Consider the following 14,769-nt stretch of genomic DNA (forward strand, 5'->3'; position numbering starts at 1 on the left):
TGTCGCGTCACAAGTCTCTTTAACGTGTCGTTCTGAACACCTAAGCATGATTAGGTTATATTACACAAAGTGTGCGTTAAAAGTGATGCTAGATTAGTATGTCGCATCTCAGGTCTCTTTAACGTGTCGGTCCGATTATCTAATCATGGTTAGGTTATATTGCGCAAAGTGTGCGTGAAACGTGACGCTAGATTAGTATGTCGCTTCTCAAGTCTCTTTAACGCGTCGTTTTGATTACCATGCTTATGTCGCGTCACAAATCTCTCTAACGCGTCGTTCCGATTACCTAAGCATGGTTAGTTTATATTATGGAAAGTGTGCGTTGAAAGTGAAGCTAGATTACTATGTCCCGTCACAAGTCTCTTTAACGCGTCGTTTTAATTACCATGCTTATGTCGCGTCACAAGTCTCTCAAACGCGTCCAATTACCTAAGCATTGTTAGGTTATAATACGCAAAGTGTGCGTGAAAAGTGATGCTAGATTAGTATGTCGCGTCTCAAGTCTCTTTAACGCGTCGTTTCGATTACCATGCTTATGTCGCGTCACAAGTTTCTCAACGCGTCGTTCCGATTACCGAAGCATGGTTAGTTAATATTATGCAAACGGTGCGTGAAAAGTGACGCTAGATTAATATGTCGATTACCATGCTTATGTCGCGTCTCAAGTCTCTTTAACGCGTCGTTCCGATTACCCAAACATGGTTAGGTTATATTACGCAAAGCTTGCGTAAAAAAAGTGATGCTAGATTAGTCCGATTACCTATCATGGTTAGGTTATATTACACAAATTGTGCGTGAAAAGTGACGCTAGATTAGTATGTCCCGTCTAATGTTTCTTTAAGGCATTGTTTCATTACCATTCTTATGTCACGTCACAAGTCTCTCTAACGCATCGTTCCAATTACCTAAGCATGGTTAGTGTTTACTACGCAAAGTGTGCGTGAAAAGTGAAATAGATCAATATGTCGCGTCTAAAGTCTTTGAGACGCGTCGTTCCGATTACCTAAGCATGGTTAGGTTAAATTACATAAAGAGTGCGTAAAAAGTGATGCTAGATTAGTATGTCGTGTCTCAAGTCTACCTAACCATGCTTCGGTAATCGAACCGACGCGTTATAGAGACATGAGATGCGACATACTAATCTAGCGTCACTTTTCACGAACACTTTGTGTAGTATAACCTAAACATGCTTAGGTGTTCGGAACAACGCGTTAACGAGACTTGTGACGCGACATAAGCAAAGTAATTAAAACGAAGCGTTAAAGAGACTTGAAATGGGACATACTAATCTAGCGTCACTTTTAACGCACACTTTACGTAATATAACCTACGATGCTTAGGTAATCGGAAAGACGCCTTATAGAGACTTGAGACGCGACATATTAATCTCGAGTCACTTTTTACACACGCTATGCATAATACAACCTAACCATGCTTAGATAATCGGAACGACGCGTTAAAGAGGCTTGAGACGCAACATACTAATCTAGCCTCACTTTTCACGCACACTTTGCGTAATATAACCTAACCATGCTTAGGTAATCGGAACAACGCGTTAGAGGGACTTATAACGCGACATAAGCATGGTAATCGAAACATCGCGTTAAAGAGACTTGAGACGCGACATACTAATAGTGTCACTTTTCAAGCACACTTTGCGTAATATAACCTAACAATGCTTAGGTAATTGGAATGACGCGTTAGAGAGACTTGTGACGCGACATAAGCATGGTAATCGAAACGACGCGTTAAAGAGACTTAAGACGCGACATACTAATCTAGCGTCACTTTTCGCGCACACTTTGCGTAATATAAGCTAACCATGCTTAGGTAATCGAAACGGCGCGTGAAATAGACTTGAGACGCAACATACAAATCTAGCGTCACTTTTAACGCACACTTTGCGTAATATAACCTAACCGTGATTAGGTTATCGGAACGACGTGTTAGAGAGACTTGTGACGCGACATAAGCATGCTAATCGAAACAACGCGTTAAAGAGACTTGAGACGTGGCTTACTAATCTAGCATCACTTTTCACGCACACTTTGCGTAACCATGCTTAGGTAATCAGAACGACGCGTTAAAGAGATTTGAGACGCGACATTCTAATCTAGAGTCACTTTTCACGCACACTTTGCATAATATAACCTAACCATGCTTAGGTAATCGGAACGACGCGTTATAGAAACTTGTGACGCGATATAGTAATCTAGCGTCACTTTCAACGAACAATTTGCATAATATAACCTAACCATGCTAAGGTAATCGGAATGACGCGTTAGAGAGACTTGTGACGCGACATAAGCATGGTAATCGAAACGACGGGTTAAAGACACTTCAGACGCGACATAGTAATCTAGCGTCACTTTTCACACTTTGCATAACCTAACCATGCTTAGGTAATCGAAACGACGCGTTGAAAAGACTTAAGACGCGACATACTAATCTATTGTCACTTTTAACGCACACTTTGCGTGATGTAACCTAACAATACTTAGGTAATCGGTACGACGAGTTAAAGAGACTTGAGACAAGACATACAAATCTTGCATCACTTTTTACGTACTCTTTGCATAATTTAACCTAACCATGGTTAGGTAATCGGAACGCTGCGTCAAAACGACTTGAGACGCGACATACTAATCTATTTAACTTTTCACGCACACTTTGCGTAATATAAAATAACCATGCTTAGGTAATTGGAACGATGCGTTTGAGAGACTTGTGATGCAACATAAGACTGGAAATGAAACAACGCCTTAAAGAGACATTAGACGCGACATACTAATCTAGCGTCAATTTTCAAGCACACTTTGCGCAATATAACCTAACCATACTTAGGTAATCGGACCGACACGTTAAAGAGACATGAGACACGACATACTAATCTAGCGTCACTTTTCACGCACACTTTGCGGAATATAGCCTAACAATGCTTAGGTAATCGGAAAGACGAGTTGAAGAGACATGAGAGGTGACATACTAATCTAGCATCACTTTCATGCACACTTTGTGTAATATAGGTGTTCGGAACGACACGTTAAAGAGAGTTGTGACACGACATAAGCATAGTAATCGAAACGACGCGTTAAAGAGACTTCACACGCGACATACTAATCTAGCGTCACTTTCTATGCACATTTTGCGTTGCTTAGGTAATCGAAACGACGCGTTAAAGAGAATTGAGATGCGAAATACTAATCTAGCGTCAGTTTTAACGCACGCTTTGCGTAATATAACTTAACCATGCTTAGATAATCGGAACGACGCGTTAAAGAGCCTTGAGATGCGACATACTAATCTAGCGTCACTTTTCACACACACTTTGCGTATATATTTAACCATGCCAAGGTAATCGGAACGACGCGTTAAAGAGACTTGTGACGCGGCATGCTAATCTGGCGTCCCTGTTCACGCACACTTTGCGTAATATAACCTAACCATGCTTAGGTAATCACAACGACGCGCTAAAGATACTTGTGACGCGACATAGTAATTTAGCTTCACATTTAATGTACACTTTCCATAATAAATAAGCATGGTAATCGAAAGGACGCGTTACAGAAACTTGAGACGCGGCATACTAATCTAGCGTCACTTTTCACACACACTTTGCGTAATATAACCTAAGCATGCATATGTAATCGGAACGCCACATTAGTGAGACTTCTGACGCGATATACTAATCCAACGTCACTTTTCACACACACTTTGCGTAATATAACGTAACCATGCTTAGGTAATCGAATCGAGGCGTTGAAGAGACTTGAGACGCGACATACTAATCCAACGTCACTTTTCATGCACACTTTGCGTAATATAACGTAACCATGCTGCTTAGGTAATCTAATCGACGCGTTGAAGAGACTTGAGACGCGACATACTAATCTAGCGTCACTTTTCACGCACACTTTGCGTAATATAATCTAACCATGCTTAGGTAATCAAAACAACGCGTTAAAGAGACTTGAGACGAGAAACTAATCTAGCGTCACTTTTCCAGCATTCTTTGCGTAATATAATCTAACCATGCTTAGTTAATCGGAACAACGCGTTAAAGAGACTTGAGACGCAACATATAAATCTAGCGTCACTTTTCACGCACACTTTACGTCATATAACCTAACCATGCTAAGGTAATCGGAACGACGTGTTAAAGTGACTTGTGACTCGACATAGTACTCTACCGTCAATTTTAACGCACACTTTGCATAATATAACCTAACCATGATTTGGTAATCGGAACGACACGTTTGAGAGACTTGTAGCGTCACTCTTCACGCGCACTTTGGGTAATGATGTAACCTTAACCATCATTAGGTAATCGGAACGACGCGTTAAAGAGACTTGTGATGCGACATAGTAATAATCTAGCTTCACTTTTAACGCACACTTTCCACAATATAAATTAACCATGCTTAGGTAATCGGAACGACGCGTTAAAGAGACTTGTGACGCGACTTACTAATCTAGCGTCACTTTTCACGCACACTTTGCGCAATGTAATCTAACCATGCTTAGGTAATCGGAACGACGCGTTAAAGAGACTTGTGACGCGACATACTAATATAGCTTCACTTTTAACGCACACTTTCCTTAATATGACCAAACCATGCTTAGGTAATCGAATCGACGCGTTGAAGAGACTTGAGACGTGACATACTAATCTAGCGTCAATGTTCACGCACACTTTAAGTATATTACCTAACCATGCTTAGGTAAACGGAACGACGCATTAAAGAGACTTGTGACGCGACATACTAATCTAGCGTCACTTTTCACGCACACTTTCCATTATATAAATTAACCATGCTTTGGTAATCCGAACGACGCGTTAGAGGGACTTGTGACGCGACAGAAGCATGGTAATCAAAACGACGTGTAAAAGTGACTTGAGACGCGACATACTAATCTAGAGTCACTTTTCCCTCACACTTTGCGTAATATAACCTAACCATGTTTAGGTAATCGTAACAACGTGTTAATAAGACTTGAGACGAAACATACAAATCTTATATCTTTTTTCACGCACACTTTGCGTAATATAACCTAACCATGCTAAGGTAATCGGAACGACGCGTTAAAGTGACTTGCTACGCGACATAGTACTCTACCGTCAATTCTAACGCACACTTTGCATAATATAACCTAACCATGATTAGGTAATCGGAACGACACGTTTGAGAGACTTGTGACGCGACATAAGCATGGTAATCGAAACGACGCGGTAAAGAGACGTAAGACGCGACATAGTTATGTAGCTTCACTTTTAACGCACACTTTCCATAATATAAATTAACCATGCTTAGGTAATTGGAACGACGCATTAAAGAGACTTGTGACGCGACATACTAATCTAGCGTCACTTTTCACGCAAACTTTGCGTAATATAACCTAACCATGCTAAGGTAATCGGAACGACGCGTTAGAAAGACTTGTGACGCGACATACAAATCTAGCGTCACTTTTCACGCACACTTTACATAATATAAATTAACCATGCTTAGGTAATCAGAACGACCCGTTAAAGAGACTTGAAATGTGACATACTAATCTAGCGTCACTTTTTACGCACACTCTGCGTAATATAACTTAACGATTGTTAAATAATCAGAACGACGCGTTAAAGAGACTTGAGATGCGACATACTAATCTAACGTCACTTTATATGCACGCTTTGCGTAATATAACCTAACCATGTTTAGATAATCGGAACGACGCGTTAAAGAAACATGAGACGCGACATACTAATCTAGCGTCAGTTTTCAAGCACACTTTGCGTAATATAACCTAACCATGCTTAGGTAATCGGAACGACGCATTAGAGAGACTTGTGACGTGACATACAAATCTAGCATCACTTTTCAAGCACACTTTGCGTAATATAACCTAATCGTGCTTAAATAATCGAAACGACGCGTTACAGAGACTTGAGACGCAACATACTAATCTAGCGTCACTTTTCAAGCACACATTGTGTAATATAACCTAACCGTGCTTAGGTAATCGAAACGACGCTTTACAGAGACTTGAGACGCGACAAACTAATCTAACGTCACTTTTCAAACACACTTTGCGTAATATGTTTCTATAACGCGTCGTTCCGATTACCTAAGCATGGTTAGGTTATATTATGCAAAGTGTGCGTCAAAAGTGACTCTAGATTAGCATGTCGCATCTCAAATCTCTTTAACGCGTCGTTCCGATTACCTAAACATGGTTAGGTTATATACGCAAAGTGTGCGTGAAAAGTGATGCTAGATTAGTAAGTTGCGTCTCAAGTCTCTTTAACGCGTTGTTTCGATTAGTATGCTTATGTCGCGTCACAAGTCTCTCTAACACGTCGTTCCGATTACCTAATCATAGTTAGGTTATACTACGCAAAGTGTGCGCTAAAAGTGACGCTAGATTTGTATGTTGCGTCTCAAGTCTCTTTAACGCGTTGTTCCGATTAACTAAGCATGGTTAGGTTATAGTGCTTGAAAAGTGACGCTAGATTAGTTTGTCCCGTCTCAAGTCTATTTCACGCGTCGTTTCGATTACCTAAGCATGGTTAGGTTATATTACGCAAAGTGTGCGTGAAAAGTGACGCTAGATTAGTATGTCGCGTCTTAAGTCTCTTTAACGCGTCGTTTCGATTACAATGCTTATGCCGCGTCACAAGTCTCTCTAACGCGTCATTCCAATTACCTAAGCATTGTTAGGTTATATTACGCAAAGTGTGCGTGAAAAGTGACACCAGATTAGTATGTCGCGGCTCAAGTCTCTGTAACGCGTTGTTTCGATTACCATGCTTATGTCGCGTTACAAGTCTCTCTAACGCGTCGTTCCAATTACCTAAGCATGGTTAGGTTATATTACGCAAAGTGTGCGTGAAAAGTGACGCTCGATTAGTATGTCGCGTCTCATGTCGCTTTAACGCGTCGTTCCGATTATCTAAGCATGGTTAGGTTATATTATGCATAGCGTGTGTAAAAAGTGACTCGAGATTAGTATGTCGCGTCTCAAGTCTCTTTAAGGCGTCTTTCCGATTTCCTAAGTATCGTAAGTTTTATTACGTAAAGTGTGCGTAAAAAGTGACGCTAGATTAGTATGTCCCATTTCAAGTCTCTTTAACGCTTCGTTTTAATTACTATGCTTATGTCGCGTCACAAGTCTCGTTAACGCGTCATTCCGAACACCTACAAAGTGTGCGTGAAAAGTGACGCTAGATTAGTATGTCGCATCTCATGTCTCTATAACGCGTCAGTTCGATTACAGAAGCATGGTTAGGTCACATTACGCAAAGTGTGCGTGAAAAGTGATGCTAGATTAGTATGTCGCGTCTCTACTCTCTTTAACGCGTCGTTTCGATTACCATGCTTATGTAACGCCACAAGTCTCTCTAACGCGTCGTTCCGATTACCTAAGCATGGTTAGGTTATATTACGCAAAGTGTGCGTGAAAAGTGACGCTAGATTAGTATGTCATGTCTCAAGTCTCTTTAACGCGACGATAGGTTAGATTACGCAAAGCGTGCGTAAAAAGTGACGATAAATTAGTTTGTCGCATCTCAAGTCTCATTAACTCGTCGTTTCGTTTACCTAAGCATTGTTACGTTATATAACGCAAAGTGTGCGTAAAAAGTCACACTAGATTAGTATGTCGCGTCTCAAGTCTCTTTAATGCGTCGTTTTGATTACTATGCTTATGTCCCGTCACAAGTCTCTTTAACGCGTCGTTCCAAAAATCTAAGCATGGTTAGGTTATATTACACAAAGTGTGCGTGAAAAATGACGCTGGATTAGTATGTCGCGTCTCATAACTCTTTAACGCGTCCGTCCGATTATATATGCATGGTTAGATTAAATTACGCAAAGTGTCCGTGAAAAATGACGCTAGATTAGTATGTTGCGTCTAAAGTCTCGTTAAGGCGTCGTTTCATTACCATTCTTATGTCGCGTCACAAGTCTCTTTAACGCATCGTTCCAATTACCTAAGGATGGTTAGTTTACATTACTCAAATTGTGTGAGAAAAGTGAAATAGATTAGTATGTCGAGTCTCAAGTCTTTTTGATGCGTCGTTCCGATTACCTAAGCATGGTTAGGTTATATTACGCAAAGTGTGCGTTAAAAGTGACAATAGATTAGTATGTCGCCTCTCAAGTCTTTTTAACGCGTCGTTTCGATTACCTAAGCATGGTTAGGTTATATTACGCAAAGTGTGCGTGAAAAGTGACGCTAGATTAGTATGACGCGTCTCAAGTATCTTTAACGCGTCGTTCCAATTACCTAAGCACGGTTAGGTTAGTCTACGCAAAGCGTGCGTAAGAAGTGACGATAGATTAGTATGTCGCGTCTCATCTCTCTTTAACTCGTCGTCCCGTTTACCTAAGCATTATATTAGGTTATATTATGAAAAGTGTGCGTAAAAAGTGAAAATAGATTACTATGTCGCGTCTCAAGTCTCTCTAACGCGTCGTTTTGATTACAATGTTTATGTCGCTTCACAAGTCTCTCTAACACATCGTTCCGATTACCTAAGCATGGTTAGTTTATATAATGGAAAGTGTGCATTAAAAGTGATGCTAGATTATAATGTCGCGTCATAAGTCTCATTAACGTGTCATTCTGATTACCTAAGCACGGTTAGTTTACATTACGCAAAGTGTGCGAGAAAAGTGAAATAGATTAGTATTTCGCGTCTCAAGTCTTTTTGGCGCGTCGTTCTAATTACCTAAGCATTGTTAGGTTAAATTACGCAAAAAGTGAGCAAAAAGTGATGCTAGATTAGTATGTCGTGTCTCAAGTCTTTTTAATGCGTCGTTTCGATTACCTAGGCATGGTTAGGTTATATTACGCGAAGTGTGCGTTAAAAGAGACAATAGATTAGTATGTCGTATCTCAAGTCTTTTTAACGCGTCGTTTCGATTACCTAAGCATGGTTAGGTTATATTACGCAAAGTGTGCGTGAAAAGTGACGTTAGATTAGTATGTGGCGTCTCAAGTCTTTTTCACGCGTCGTTTCGATTACTTATGCATGGTTAGGTTATGTTACGCAAAGTGTGGGTGAAAATTGACGCTAGATTAGTATGTCGCGTCTCATCTCTCTTTAACGCGTCGTTTCGATTACCATGCTTATGTCGCGTTACAAGTCTCTCTAACGCGTCGTTCCGATTACCTAAGCATGGTTAGTTTATATTATGGAAAGTGTGCATTAAAAGTGAAGCTAGATTATAATGTCGCGTCATAAGTCTCATTAACGCGTCATTCTGATTACCTAAGCATGGTTAGGTTATATTACGCAAAGTGTTCGTGAAAAGTGACGCTAGATTAGCATGTCGCGACTCAAGTCTTTTTAACACGTCGTTTCGATTACCATGATTATTTCGCGTCACAAGTCTCTCTAAAGCCTCGTTCCGATTACCTAAGCATGGTTAGGTTATATTACGCAGAGTGTGCGTGAAAGGTGACAATAGATTAGTATGTCGCATCTCAAGTCTCTTAAACGCGTCGTTTCGATTACCATGCTTATGTTGCGTCACAAGACTCTTTAACGCGTCGTTCCGATTATCCAAGCATGAGTTATATTATGCAAAGTGTGAATGAAAAGTGACGCTAGATTAATATGTCGCATCTCAAGTCCCATTAACGCGTCGTTCCGATTACCTAAGCATGGTTAGGTTATATTATGTAAATGTGCGTGAAAAGTGACGCTAGATTAGTATGTCACATCTCAAGTCTCTTAACGCGTTGTTTCGATTACCTTAGCATGGTGAGGTTACATTACGCAAAGTGTGCGTGAAAAGTGACGGTAGATTAGTATGTCGCATCGTAAGTCTCTTTAACGCATTGTTTCGATTACCATTCTTATGGTGAGTCACAAGTCTCTCTAACGCGTCGTTCCGATTACCTAAGCATGTTTAGTATTATGGAAGTGTGCATTAAAAGTGAAGCTAGATTACTATGTGGCATCATTAGTGTCATTAACGCGTCGTTCTGATTACCTAAGATGGTTAGGTTATATTACGCAAAGTGTGCGTGAAAAGTGACGCTTTAGCATGTCGTATCTCAGGTCTAATTAACACGTCGTTTCGATTACCATGATTATGTCGCGTCACAAGTCTCTATATCGCCTCGTTCCAATTACCTAAATATAATTAGGTTATATTATGAAGAGTGTGCATGAAAAGCGATAATAGATTAGTATGTCGCATCTCAAGTCTCTTTAACGCGTTGTTTCAATTACCTGAGCATGGTTAGGTTATATTACGCAAAGTGTGCGTGAAAAGCGATAATAGATTAGCATGTCGCATCTCAAGTCTTTTTAACGCGTCGTTTTGATTACCATGCTTATGTCGCGTCACAAGTCTCATTAACGCGTCGTTCTGATTATCTAAGCATGGTTATATTACGCAAAGTGCGCGTGAAAAGTGATGATAGATTATAGTATGTCGCATCTCAAGTCTCATTAATGCGTCGTTTCGATTAACTAAGAATGGTTAAGTTATATTATGCAAAGTGTGCGGAAAAAGTGACTCTAGATTAGTATGTCGCATCTCAAGTCTCATTTACGTGTCGTTTCAATTACCTAAGCATGGTTAGGTTATATTACGCAAAGTGTGCGTGAAAAGTGACGGTAGATTAGTATGTCGCGTCTCAAGTGTCTTTAACGCATCGTTTCAATTACCATGCTTATGTCGCGTTACAAGTCTCACTAACGCGCCACTCCGATTATCTAAGCATGCTTAGGTTATATCTTGCAAAGTGTCGTTTCGATAACCATGCTTATGTCGCGTCACAAGTCTCACTAACGCGTCGTTCCGATTATCTAAGCATGGTTAGGTTATATTACGCAAAGTGTGCATAAAAAGGGACGCTAGATTACTTTGTCGAGTCACAAGATTCTTTAACGCGTCATTTAGATTACCATGCTTATGTCGCGTTATGAGTTTCTATAACGCGTCGTTCCAATTACCTAAGCATGGTTAGGTTATATCACGCGAAGTGCGCGTGAAAAGTGATGATAGATTCGTATGTCGCGTGTCAAGTCTCTTCAATGCGTTGTTCCGATTACCTTAGCATGATTTGGTTATATAACGCAAAGCGTGCGTAAGAAGTGACGATAGATTAGTATGTCACTTCTCAAGTCTCTTTAACTCGTCGTTCCGATTACCTAAGCATCATATTAGGTTATATTACACAAAGTATGCGTAAGAAATGACAGTAGATTACTATGTCGCATCTCAAGTTTCTTCAACGCGTCATTTTGATTACTATGCATATGTCGCGTCTCAAGTCTCTTTAACGCATCGTTTCAGATACTAATGCATGGTTAGGTTATGTTACACAAAGTGTGCGTGAAAAGTGACGCTAGATTAGTATGTCGTGTCTCATGTCTCTTTAACGCGTCCGTCCCATTACCTATGCATGGTTAGATTAAATTATTCAAAGTGTCCGTGAAAAATGACGGTAGATTAATATGTCGCGTCTAAAGTCTCTTTAAGGCGTCGTTTCATTACCATGCTTATGTCGCATCACAAGTCTCTCTAACGCATCAAGCATGGTTAGTTCAATTACTCAAAGTGTGCGAGAAAAGTGAACTGGATTAGTATGTCGCGTCTCAAGTCTTTTTGATGCGTCGTTCTGATTACCTAAGCATGATTAGGTTATATTATGCAAAAAGTGATGCTAGATTAGTATGTAGTGTCTCTAGTCTCTTTAGTGCGTCGTTCAGGTTATATTACACAAAGTGTGCGTTAAAAGAGACAATAGATTAGTATGTCGCGTCTCAAGTCTTTTAAACGCGTCGTTTTGATACGCAAAGTGCGTGAAAAGTGACGTTAGATTACTAAGTTGTGTCTCAAGTCCCTTTAACGCGTTTTTCCGATTAACATGGTTAGGTTTTATTACGCAACGTGTGCGTGAAAAGTGACGCTAGATTAGTTTGTCGCGACTCAAGTCTCTTTCTTTAACGCGTCGTTTCGAATACTTATGCATGGTTAGGTTATGTTACGCAAAGTGTGCGTGAAAATTGACGCTAGATCAGTATGTCGCGTCTCATCTCTCTTTAACGCGTCGTTTTCGATTACCATGCTTATGTCGCGTCACAAGTCTCTCTACCGCGTCGTTCCAATTACCTAAGCATTGATAGGTTATATTACGCAAAATGTGCGTGAAAAGTGAATCTAGATTAGTATGTCGTGTCTCAAGTCTCTTTAACGCGTCGTTTTTATTACCATGCTTATGTCGCCTCACGAGTCTGTCTAATGCGTCGTTCCGATTACCTAAGCATGGTTAGAGTATATTATGGAAAGTGTGCATTAAAAGTGAAGCTAGATTACTATGTCGCGTCACAAGTCTCTTTAACGCGTCCTTCCGATTACCTATGCATTGTTAGGTTATATTACGCAAAGTGTGCTTGAAAAGTGACGCTATATTAGTATGTCGTGTCACAAGTCTCACTAACGTGCTGTTCCGATTACCTATGTATGGTTATATTATGCAAACTGTGCGTTAAAAGTAACGCTAGATTACTATGTCGCGTCTCAAGTCTCTGTAAGGCGTCGTTGGCTATTACCATTCTTATGTCGCGTCACAAGTCTCTCTAACGCGTCGTTCCAATTACCTAAGCACTGTTAGTTTATATTACGCAAAGTGTACGTGAAAAGTGACAATAGATTATTCTGTCGCATCTCAAGTCTTTTTGGCGTGTCGTTCCAATTACCTAAGCATGGTTAAGATATACTACGCAAAGAGTATGTAAAAAGTGATGATAGATTAGTATGACGTGTCTCAAGTCTCTTTAATGCGTCTTTCCGATTACCTAAGCAAGGTTAGTTTATATTACACAAAGTTTGTGTTAAAAGTAACAATAGATTAGTATGTCGCGTGTGAAGTCTTTTGAACGCGTCGTTCCGATTACCTATGCATGGTTAGGTTATATTACGCAAAGTGGGGGGGGGGGGGGAATTTACGGTAGATTAGTATGTCGCGTCTCAAGTCTCTTTAACGTGTCATTTCGATTACCATGCTTATCTCGCGTCAAAAGTCTCTCTAACGCGTCGTTCCGATTACCTAAGCATGGTTAGGTTATATTATGCAAGCTGTGCTTGAAAAGCGACGCTAGATTAGTATGTCGCGTCTCAAGTCTCTTTAATACGTCGTTTCGATTACCATGATTATGTCGCGTCACAAGTCTCTCTAACGCCTCGTTCCGATTACCTAAGCATGGTTAGGTTATATTATGCAGAGTCTGCGTGAAAAGTGACAATAGATTAGTATGTCGCATCTCAAGTCTCTTTAACGCGTCGTTTCAATTACCATGCTTATATCGCGTCACAAGTCTCTTTAACGCATCGTTTTGATTATCCAAGCATGGGTTATATTACGCAAAGTGTGCGTGAAAAGTGACGCTAGATTAATATGTCGCGTCTCAAGTCCCATTAACGCGTCGTTCCGATTACCTAAGCATGGTTAGTTTATATTACGCAATATGTGCGTGAAAAGTGAAGCTAGATTAGTATGTCACATCTCAAGGCTATTTAACGCGTCGATTCGATTACCTGAGCATGGTGAGGTTATATTACGCAAAGTGTGTGTGAAAAGTGACGGTAGATTAATATGTCGCATCTCAAGTCTCTTTAACGCGTCGTTTCGATTACCTGCGCATGGTTAGGTTATATTACGCAAAGTGTGTGTGAAAAGTGACGCTAGAATAGTATGTCGCGTCTCAAGTCTCTTTAACGCGTCGTTTCGATTACCATGCTTATGTTGTGTCACAAGTCTCTCTAACGCGTCGTTTCGATTGCCATGCTTATGTGGCGTCACAAGTCTCTCTAACGCGTCGTTTCGATTGCCATGCTTATGTGGCGTCACAAGTCTCTCTAACGCGTCGTTCCGATTACCTAAGCATGGTTAGTTTATATTATGGAAAGTGTGCATTAAAAGTGAAGCTAGATTACTATGTCGCGTCATAAGTCTCATTAACGCGTCGTTCTGATTACCTAAGCATGGTTAGGTTAATATTACGCAAAGTGTGCGTGAAAAGTGATGCTAGATTAGCATGTCGCGTCTCAAGTCTCTTTAACACGTCGTTTCGATTACCATGATTATGTCGCGTCACAAGTCTCTATATCGCCTCGTTCCAATTACCTAAATATAGTGAGGTTATATTATGCAGAGTGTGCGTGAAAAACGATAATAGATTAGTATGTCGCATCTCAAGTCAATTTAACGCGTTGTTTCGATTACCTGAGCATGTTTAGGTTATATTACGCAAAGTGTGCGTGAAAAGTGAGGCTAGAATAGTATGTCGCGTCTCAAGTCTCTTTAACGCGTCGTTTCAATTACCATGCATATGTTGCGTCACAAGTCTCTCTAACGCGTCGTTCCGATTACCTAAGCGTGGTTAGTTTATATTATGGAAAGTGTGCATTAAAAGTGAAGCTAGATTAATGTCGCGTCATAAGTCTCATTAACGCGTCATTCTGATTACCTAAGCATGGTTAGACTATATTACTCAAAGTGTGCGTGAAAAGTGACGTTAGATTAGCATGTCGCGTCTCAAGTCTCTTTAACACGTCTTTTCGATTACCATGATTATCCAATTACCTAAATATAGTTAGGATATATTATGAAGAGTGTGCGTGAAAAGCGATAATAGATTGCTATGTCGCATCACAAGTCTAATTAACGCGTCGTTCCGATTATCTAAGCAGGGGTTATATTACGCAAAGTGAGCGTGAAAAGTGATGATAGATTATAGTATGTCGCGTCTCAAGTCTC

Source organism: Mercurialis annua, linkage group LG5 (assembly GCF_937616625.2).
Source record: "Mercurialis annua linkage group LG5, ddMerAnnu1.2, whole genome shotgun sequence".
Lineage (NCBI taxonomy): Eukaryota > Viridiplantae > Streptophyta > Magnoliopsida > Malpighiales > Euphorbiaceae > Mercurialis > Mercurialis annua.